Source organism: Mesoplodon mirus, assembly GCF_964341445.2.
Source record: "Mesoplodon mirus genome assembly, chromosome: 3".
In the NCBI taxonomy this organism is placed as follows: domain Eukaryota; kingdom Metazoa; phylum Chordata; class Mammalia; order Artiodactyla; family Ziphiidae; genus Mesoplodon; species Mesoplodon mirus.
The window spans coordinates 47,202,919-47,213,866 of NC_138978.1; the positions used below are offsets into that span (position 1 = coordinate 47,202,919).

General features: G+C 40.9%; 1 protein-coding gene across 7 annotated transcripts in view; it reads right to left on the reverse strand.

The window, feature by feature from the left end:
- TUT4 (terminal uridylyl transferase 4) overlaps nt 1–9,492 on the reverse strand; it is a 138,853-nt gene extending 129,361 nt beyond the window's left edge. For all 7 annotated transcript variants that reach the window (XM_082615898.1, XM_082615897.1, XM_082615899.1 and 4 more), the window contains exon 1: nt 9,343–9,492. The gene's annotated coding sequence lies outside the window, so the exon portion shown is untranslated. The remainder of the gene's footprint in view (nt 1–9,342) is intronic.
- Between the last annotated feature and the right edge of the window lie 1,456 nt (nt 9,493–10,948).

The following is a 10,948-nucleotide window of genomic DNA, read 5'->3' on the forward strand; positions in this document are numbered from 1 at the left end:
TCCCACTACTGGGCATATACCCAGAGAAAACCATAATTCAAAAAGACACATGCAGCCCAATGTTCACTGCAGCACTATTTACAATAGCCAGTCGTGGAAGCAACCTAAATGCCCATCGACAGATGAATGGATAAAGAAAATGTGGTACATATACACAATGGAATACTACTCAGCCATAAAAAGGAATGAAATTGGATCATTTGTGGAGACGTGGATGGATCTAGAGACTGTCATACAGAATAAGTCAGAAAAAGGAAAACAAATATCGTACATTAATGCATATATGTGGAACCTAGAAAAATGGTACAAGTGAACCAGTTTGCAGGGCAGAAATAGAGACACAGATGTAGAGAACAAATGTATGGACACCAAGCGGGGAAAGTGGTGGTGGGGGATGGTGGTGTGATGAATTGGGAGACTGGGATTGACATATATACTCTAATATGCAAAGAATGTATAACTAATAAGAACCTGCTGTATAAAAAAATTAAATAAAATTTAAAAATTTTTTAAAAACAGGTTTGTTTTGAAGATATAGTATCAGCTAATATATGCCTAACATGCCCATTCATTTATCTTTTCACATCTGTAAAGTTAACAGTCTTGCAGTATTTCCACTTTATATATTAATGAGGCATGCTGAGTGTATGACTTGCCTAAAATGACACAAATGGGATTGGTTTATGACAAGAAAGAAGAGACATATTTTTTGATTCAATGCTTAGGCACTAAGGTATGTCCTTAGCCTAAACCAGCAGTTCTCAAACTTTCTGACCTCAGGATGCATTTATACTCCTAAAAATTACCAAGAATCCCAAGAACTTTTGTTTTTGTGAGTTATAGCTATTGACACTTACATCATTAGATATTAAAACTGAGAAATTTTTCAAATACAAGAATACACTATTAACTCATTCTATGAGGCCAGTATTGCCTTAATACCAAAACCAGACAGAGACGTTATGATAAAAATATACACCAATGTGTCTTAAGAATACAGATGCAAAATCCTCAAAAAAATACTAGCAAACCAAATCCAGCAACAAAAAGTTATACACCAGGATCAAGTGTATTCTATACCAGGAATGCAAGGTTGGTTCAATATGAAAATCAATCAATGTAATACACCATATTAATAAAATAAAGGACAAAAACCACACAGTCAGCTCAAGTGACACAAAAAAAGCATTTGATAAAATCTAACGCCCTTTTACAATAAAAACACTCAACAAATTAGGAATCAAAAGAAACTTTCCTCAATCTGACAAAAAACCTACATGTGACTTCATACTTAATGGTGAAAGACTAAATGTTTTCTCCCTTAAGAACAGAAACAAGGATATGCTGTCTTCACTTTTTTTTTTAACATTTATCTATTTATTTATTTATTCATTTTGGCCGCGTAGCTTGCAGGATCTTAGTTCCCTGACCAGGGATTGAACGCGGGCCGCAGAAGTGAAAGCACCGAGTCCTAACCACTGGACCTCCAGGGAATTCCGTTGTCTTCACTTCTCTTTGGCACTGTACCAGCCAGGGCAATTAGGCAAGAAAAAGAAATAAAAAGCATCCAGACTGGAAAAGAAGAAGTAAAACTACCTATATTTGCAGATGACATGATCCCATATATACAAAATCCTAAGGAATCCTCAAAAAACCTGTTAGAGCTAATAAATTAGTCCAGCAAGATTACTATCCAATATCAATATACAAAAATCAATTGTAGGGTCTTCCCTGGTGGCGCAGTGGTTGAGAGTCCGCCTGCCGATGCAGGGGACACGGGTTCGTGCCCCGGTCTGGGAAGATCCCACATGCCGTGGAGCGGCTGGGCCTGTGAGCCATGGCCGCTGAGCCTGAGCGTCCAGAGCCTGTGCTCCACAACGGGAGAGGCCACAACAGTCAAAGGCCTGCGTACTGCAAAAAAAAAAAGAAAGAAAGAAAAAGAAAACAATTCCATTTACAATTGGTACTGTAAATTATATCTCAAAGAAAAAGAAAGAGTACACTATTACACATTCCAATACCATCAAAGTAATAACAAAAGAAGTACAAGATTTTCTTCAAAAATTGACAAGTGGATCTTAAAATGCACACGGAAGTGCAAGGGACTCAGAACAGTCAAAATAATCTTGAAAAGGAAAAGTTAAGTTGGAGAACTCACAACTTCAACTTCAATTTCCCAATTTCAAAAGTTTCTACAAAGCTACAGTAATCAAGACTGGGTGATGGGACTTCCCTGGCGGTGCAGTGGTTAAGAATCCTCCTGCCAATGCAGGGGACACGGGTTCGAGCCCTGGTCCGGGAAGATCCCACATGCCGCGGAGCAAATAAGCCCATGTGCCACAACTACTAAGCCTGCGCTCTACAGCCAGTGAGCCACAACTACTGAGCCCGTGTGCCGCAACTACTGAAGCCCTCGCGCCTAAAGCCTGTGCTCCCCAACAAGAGATGCCACCACAACGAGAAGCCCACGTACCACAAGGAAGAGGAGCCCCCACTTGCCACAAATAGAGAAAGCCCAGGCACAGCAACAAAGACCCAACGCAGCCAAAAATAAATAAATAAATAAATAAAAGGGAAAAAAAAGAAAAAAGACTGGGTGTTACTGGCATAAGGACAGACATACAAATCAATGGAGAATCCAGAATCAATTGAGAAGTCAGAAACAGAGACATTTATGGTCAATTGATTTTCAACAATGACACCAAGATCATTCAACAAGGGAAAGAACAGTCTTGTTCAATAAATGGTGCTAGGATAACTGGATAGCCACATGCAAAAGAATGAAGTTGGACCTCTGCCTCACACCACATTCAAAAATTAACCAAAAATGGGGCTTCCCTGGTGGCTCAGTGGTTGAGGGTCCACCTGCCGGTGCAGGGGACACGGGTTCGTGCCCCGGTCTGGAGGGATACCACGTGCCGCGGAGCAGCTGGGCCCGTGGGCCGTGGCCACTGAGCCTGCGCGTCCAGAGCCTGTGCTCCGCAGCAGGAGAGGCCGCAACGGTGAGAGGCCCATGTACCGCAAAAAAATAAAAAATAAAAAAATAAAAATAAACTAAAAATGGATCGAAGACCTAAATGTAAAAGCTAAAACTATAAAACTGTTAGAAAAAAACACAGGTGTAGATCTTTATAATTTTGGCTTATATTTCTTAGATATGACTCCCAAAGCGCAAGAAGTAGTAGATAAATAGGACTTTATCAAAATCTAAAACTTGGGTGCTTAAAAAACATACTCAAGAAAATGAAAAGAATTAAATGGCAGTTCCTCAAAAACTAAACATAGATTTACCACATGATCCAGCAATTCCACTTCTGGGTACATTTCCAAAGAACAGAAAGCAGGGACTCAAACAGATATTTGTGCACCCACATCCACAGCAGCAGTATTCACAATAGCCAAAAGGCAGAAGCAACCAAAGTGTCTATCAACGGATGAACGGATAAACAAAAATATGGTATATAAATACAACAAAACGTTATTCAGCCTTAATAAGGAAGCAAATTCCGACACATGCTATAACACAGAAGAACCTTGAAGACACTGTGCTAAATGAAGTAAGTCACAAAAGAACAAATATTATATGACTCTAATTACATACAGTAGTCAAATTCATAGAAACAGAAAGTAGAATGATGGTTGATAGGGGCTGAGGGGAGGAGGGAATGAGGAGTTATTGCTTAAGGGCACAGAGTGTTAGTTTGGGAAAAAGGAAAAAGTTCTGGACATGGATGGTGGTGATGGTTGCACAACACTGTGAATATACACTTAAAAATGGTTAACATGGTAAATTTTATCTTATATATATATTTTGCCAAAATTTTTAAATTTAAAAAAAGAAAATGAAAAGACAACCCACAAAATGCATATCATTTATCTGATAAGGGTCTAGTATACAGAATATATAAAGAATTCTTACAATTCAACAATAAAAATAATCCGATTTTTTTTAATGAACAAAGGATTTAAATAGACATTTCTCCAAATAAGATATACAAAGAGCCAACAGACCCATGAAGAGATGCTTAACATCATTAGTCATTAGGGAACTGCAAATCAAAACCACAATGAGATACCACTTCACCAGCTAGGATGGCAATAATTTAAAAGATGGACAATAACAAGTGTTGGTGAGGATGTGGAGAAATTAGAAGCCTCGTACATTACTAGCGAAAATATAAGATGGTGCAGCCTCTCAGGAAAACAGTTTGGCAGTTCCTCCATAAAGTTAAACATAAATGTATCAAAACACTCAGCAATTCCACTCCTGGGTATATATCCAAGAGAAATGAAAACATACATCCTCACAAAAACTTTTACATGAATGTTCAAAGAAACATTATTCATAATAGCCAAAAAGTGGAAATAACCCAAATGTCTATCAAATGATGAATGGATAAACAAAATGTGGTATCTCTATAGAATACATTCCACAGAATGTAGTATTATTCAGCCATAAAAAGGAATGAAGTGCTAATACATGATGTATTATGGACGAACCTTGAAAACATTATGCTTAGTGAAAGAAGCCAGGCACAAAAAGCCACATGTTATATGACTCTATTCACATGAAATATCCAGAATAGGCAATTCCAAAGACAGAATGAGACAGAAAGCAGTTTAGTGGCTGCCAAAAGCTTGAGGTGGGGGGGATGCGGGGTGATTGCTAATGGGCACAGGGTTTCTTTTGGTAAGATGAAAATATTCTGGAATTAAACAGTAGTGATGGTTACATAACCTTACGAATATACACTGAACTGCATGCTTTTTTTTTTTTTTTTTGGTCACGCAATGCAGCATATGGGATCTTAGTTCCCCAACCAGGGATCAAACCCGTGTCCTCTGCATTGGAAGCGCGGAGTATTAACCGCCAGACTGCCAGGGAAGTCCCTGAACTGCATGCTTTAAATAGGTGAGTTTTATAGTACTGTAAATTATCTCTCAAAGAAAAAGAAAAAAAGAACACACTATTACACATTCCAGTACCATCAAAGTAATAATGTTTTCACATATATCTATCACTCTACATTCCAGATGAGAAAATGAAAGGGGAAAAGGTAAATACCTTCTTAATATTATTATGAAAACAGTTATGACTCAGAGACCCCCAAAAGGTCCCCAAACATAGTTTGAATATCGCTGACCTAAACTAACCCTCAGCACAAGCTGAGCTATTTATAGTTAATGACCAATCAATTTTAATGTTAATTAAATTATTTAAACTACAGTGTACAGCTGAGACTGACAAAATGCAATCAGATTTCATTATCATCTTAATTCATACTTTATGTTCTTAACAAAACATTTTTTGACAACCTATGCAACTAGACTGAATTTAACATCCTCTGCATACTAAAATTTGACAACCTAAGCTTGAGGTGCAACATAGTATAGTGGTTAAGAGCTCTAACTCTAGACTCATACACCGTGAGTTCAAATCCTGGCTCAGCAGCAAACTAGCTCTGAGATCTTATCCAAGGTATTTAGTTTTTCTGCAGCTACTTTCCTCACCTATAAATACTGATAATATAAAAGGAGTTGTTGCGAGGGCCGATAAATACTTCTAAGATCTTTAGCAATAAATTAACACATAGTAACTATGAAGTAAGTTACCTATTATCATTGTAAATCAAATACCCATTTAAAATGACCAGATTATTGTGTCTTACAAAATACCTAATTTTTGAAAATACAGATTGCTTTGTATAAAGATCAGTAGGACTTTGCACATCTTTACTGATGAACACCGAGCTTGTATGAATCCTGCCTCTGCTTTCCAGCCCACATTCCCCAATGCCCTATGTTATTGCTTTCCAGTGGTAAACTAGAAAGCAGTCAACTAACCCAAGCCAAGGAGTGAAAACACTTCCTGTGTAACCATAACAAGGTGATTTCTCCCAGAGTTATTTTTACCTCAAAAGACTCCTCTAAGAAATTAAACATTCTTAGACAATAAGACTTGGATCACAGGATCCTCAAAGAACCAGTCTGGAATACAGCAACTAGAGAGAGGAGAAGAGAGCAGCATACAAAAGATGGCTTGACTATCCAGTGAAAACAAGGGTAAATCTATTGATGGAGAAGCCAAGGAGAAAGAAATACTAAAATAGGAATCAAAAAACATAATTTTAATTACAGCTCAACCACTATCCCACTTGGTGATCTCACTTTACACGATAAAAATCCGAAGTTCTTCATTTAACATACACAATAATCTTCACAATCTGCCAGGTACTTCAAACCATTTCTCTCACCACTCTATCCATTAACTCCTCAATTCATACCACACTGAATTTCTCACTCTCCCCTAAACACCAAGCCCTATTACAACTTACCACCTTCACACATATTATTCCTTTACTTTGGAATGGCCTCCAGTCTATCCCCTTCTCCACCTGGAAAACTCCTACTCATCCCTCAAGAGCCGGCATCTTCCCTCCGAACTCCCATAATCTAGTGTGTTGCAATTTATCTGTACATATTATATGACTGAGTTCCCTGAAGCAAGAGGTTGTCTTCAATAATTTTATATCTCTAAAACCTAGCAATGTCTAGCATAAAGTACAAATGCAAATGTTTGAAGAAATAAATGATTAATGAACAAGCAACCTTAGGCAGTTTCTCCCAAAAAATTGGGAGAACACTTGATACATCTGAGAAGCAACATGACATATATAATAGGAAGAACACACAGAGCTGCTTTCAATCTTTCTAACTCTATGATCTTTTGCAAATTAACCTGAGTCAGAGATTCCTCATTTATAAAACAGGTTTCATAGGGTTGTTACACTGAACAAGTGAAAAAAATACATAAACGTGTCTAGCACAATGCCTGAAACAAAACAGGTAAAACTTAGTTTAGTGTAAAAAAATTCTAATTTACTTAGTTCAGTGTAATTAATCTTAATTCCTCTAAGAAGAAAAAAGTCTATATATCCTGCTTTACTCCCCTTGCCTATTTGTCTTTCTAGAACTCTTCTTTTTTAGAACATATTTCTATCTGCAGTAACAATCAACTGAATTCAAGCATTTGTAGTTTATGTTAGGAAGTAACACATCTCACTGAATTTGTTATATCAAAATGGTCTTTTTTTTTTAAGGGTAAACAAAATTTACTGGCATCGGCATTTACAGGTAAGTCATATTTATAGTTTCTCTGAAACCAGAAACTTTCTGCAGAAATAAAATTCATACACCTTTGTCTACCCAAAGATCCTGATTTGACATTATATGAAGAACACAACATAATTAATCCTGCTTATTGTGCATGTCAAGGTTAACTTCGAGGTCAAAGAGAATCATCCAATTACTCTTACTAAAATGACTCTACTCTGAGAACTAATAAAAATTCTCTTTAAACAGCTTTTCATTAATCATACATTTATAATTACAAATAAAAATTTTTATTTTAAAAGGTCTGAAATTATAATGCAGACACTATACTGTTCCAGCTACATTAACTAAAAATATATGTAATTCTAGATGTGATTTAGGATTTACAATATTGAACTAAACTTATGTGCATCATAACATCTTGTTAGTTTATCTGTATTACTAACAACTTGACCTAGGACAATGAAAAGACTTTAATTTCCTTTTTGTATTTAGATATTTGCTAGACTTAAAACATTAAATGTCAATAACTTTCACTTCCGCTTCTGTATTATTTCAAGGAAGCTTTATTTTTTCATTTTCCACAGAAGTCAAATGAAAAATTACAACCAGCAGGAAAATTTATCTAAAATAGCTCTTTTTGAAAAAGTAACTATTTTGTTTGTATTAAATATCATCTTTTTAAAGCATAAAACAACTTAAAATTCTTATCTTCCCCAAAGTATACGGTTTTTAAGAAGCACTCTTTAAAATTTGTTTATAAAAGGATCATAATACACTAGACACTAGTGAATTCATTAATTATCTTAAGCACAGTTTTCTAAATGAATCAATATTTCAAACTTTATAAGTTGTGACTAATCAGTACTAGGATGCAATGTAGTGCAGCAATTTCTAAGGAGACATACAAGCGTTCTGAGCCTAAAAAAAATTTCAGCGTACATTTTACTCATATACAGAACACGCTGACTGATTGTAACAACAAAAAAAACTTTCTAAAAAAACCATCCTACAATTCACCACCTTGATACGGCATTCTCTCTAAATTATCATAACCAGTTGCAATTATCCAATTTTATTAGCTAATAGTTCTCATTATTTTAAAAACAGAAAAAGGATATGTTCCGTTTCACCAAGTATTACACATTTCGCTACTACAAGACTGGATGGGGGGGCGATCTTTGGAAACAAAAGGTAACCTGATCCGCTCCAGCTAATTATTAAATGCATGCCAACAATACACAATTCGAATTGCACTTCTGGACACTAAAGAAATCACAAAAGGGAGTAGAACGTCAAATGTGTAAGGAACTACTTTTGTATGAAAAATATATCGAAACGAAGAAACATGGTATACCGAAACTAAGATCTCGCGGAAGGTACAAAATTCATGATTAAAAATTTGATAATCTTCTAAAAAGAAAGTATTTAATCAACGTTGTTAAAATAACAGTAATTCACCACATTCAGGTACGACTTGAAATCCCGATGATATCTTTCTTTCAGGTCTAGATATCTCATTCTTTTGCAATCCGTATACCAAAAGGACCTGAAACCTCTCGCGGAGGCGTACAACACACTCGGCGAGTGCTGTCTGTTTACAAATACGAATCTCAGTTTCCCACGTCAAACGCGTTCATTACCACCATTCGACCGGGGGGCGGGGGAGAGAGAAGGCGGGCGAGCAAGAAGCGATATCCTCACAGACATCTCTACGTTCTCTCATCCCGACAAGGGCGAACCCGGAAAAAAATGTTTAATGTATTATATGCGTGTTTGTGTATTTACATGTTATATACTTACGTCTATATCTAAGCAGGGGTGAAAGAAAAGGCACACATGACAAGGAATCATACTGGACCCCAGAAAATGTTCACTCCTATCCCGTTAACTCAAAATCCGCTGCCCGGGTCTACAGGTTTCAGCTCGGGGGCCGAGCGCCCCAGCCTCTCGCTGTGGAGTTCGGCCCCAAAGCTCCCCGATGCCCTCCTCAGGAAGCCCAGGCCGCCGCCCCTACCTCCCTTATCTCTGCCTTCCCCTGGGACACCCGAAGCGCATTCCGGCAAAGAAAGAAGTGTCAGGCCCCAAGAGGGCGGCTGACACGGGCTCGGGCCGGGCCCGCGACACCTGCGAGCCGCGGCACCTGAGGGCGAAGAGGGGGCCGCCCGGCCTGCGCCGAGCACACCCCTTTGGGCGCCGGGTGCTGCGCCGCGGCCGGAACCTCCGTACCTGCGAGGCCCGCGAGCTACAGGCGCGCACGGCGCCTCCTCATCTCAGTGGCTCCCGCTCCGCCTCCGCCTCCCGCTGCCGCCGTCACTGCCGCCGCCGCTGGAGGCCAAGACACGACGAGCTCAGGGTTCCACCGCCATGTCCGCCGCGCCGCGAACTGCATTGTGGGGGGGAAGGGATGGGGAGGGGGAGGAGAGAGGGGGAGAGAAAGAGGAGGACCCGCTGAGGGGAGGGGGCCGAGGGAGAAGGGGAGCCGGGGGAGAGGGGGAGGGGAGAGAGGGACGGATCCCCGAATGGAGTCCTGACCCGGGCGGGGGTAGGGAATAGATGCACAGGAGACCCCGGAAAAGAGGCGCAGGGGGAAGAGTTTGGGGGTGCCCCCTCCCTCCGTTCTGGGGTCCCCTGGGCACCGGTTAAACTGGGGTGGGGGGTAGTAAACACCCTTGGGGGAGGGGCTACGTTCGTGGCCTTGTGGTAGAGACGGGAAACAATGGGGAGGAGGGAAACAACGCCGAGGTGAGAGGACAGCGCGCTCACACTCACGCTGAGGGAAGGGGCGAGCGCGCGAGCACACTCTAGCCCGCGGGGAGGGGGCGGGGCCCTCTAGCGTTGGGGGAAGGTTGAAGTCACCACGGGCTCGCGGGGAGGGGCGGGGCCACCGAGCGAGGGTCGCGAAGTCCATCTCCCCCGCTGGGCTCCCCGGGGAGCGGCGCGAGGACGCTGACGTGCTTGAGGAGGCCGGGGTCGCGGGCACTGCCGCGCCGCTCAGGTCTGCTTCCTTGTCTGTGGACCTCCCTACGGAGGCCCCCAAGCGGGAAGAGGGCCCGAAAGCCGTCCCCCAGGGGAAGGAAGCCCCGGCCTTGGACGTGCACCTCTGAGAGCCTGGCTTACGGAACTGACCCGGCCCGCGCCTCCGCGGACCCTTGGCGGCTAGAGCGGGCTTCTGAACACCAGCGAGTAGGTAGACAGAGGAATCCTCCCCGGTCGCCCCACCATTCCCCGCCTATTCACTTTGCCACCAGCCCACCGAAGCTGGAATCCTTTTCTTTTAAAATGCAGCCAATTCTGGAGTTAAGGAGCTCGAGAGAAATCACAAGAGTATCCCACCCTCTACCCCGGTAAAAGATTTAAGAAATCATTTATTTAGGTTCACGTGGGTTTGGAATCAACTACCATCCATGAGCCTTCTCCCCCTCTTGCTTTTAATGTAGGTTCCTCGACGTAGTAATTAAAAGTCCCGATCGGAAAGAATGGTTTGGTTAATTTTTTTTAGGATCCCAGCCTTGGAGATTATTCAACCACCCTCTAACCTCAAAGCTGGACAAGTCACACAACTACAGTCCTTGCATTTGACACATGCTAAGGCAGGAAAAGGATATGATAGGTTGGACGTGAGGGAAAATGCAAAATCTAAAGTCTTTACAAGATGCTGCCTTATAAAATTTCTCATGACGTGACTCAGAGGCTGGGGCCTGTAAAAGTTTACAGAAGGCCTCTCTGCAGAATCCGTTTTCTTTGCAGCCCAGAACTGGATATTTCTTATTTGTGTATTTATACCTACATGAATCTGAAGCTTGGTGAGAAGGGACCACTAAATGCTAGTCAT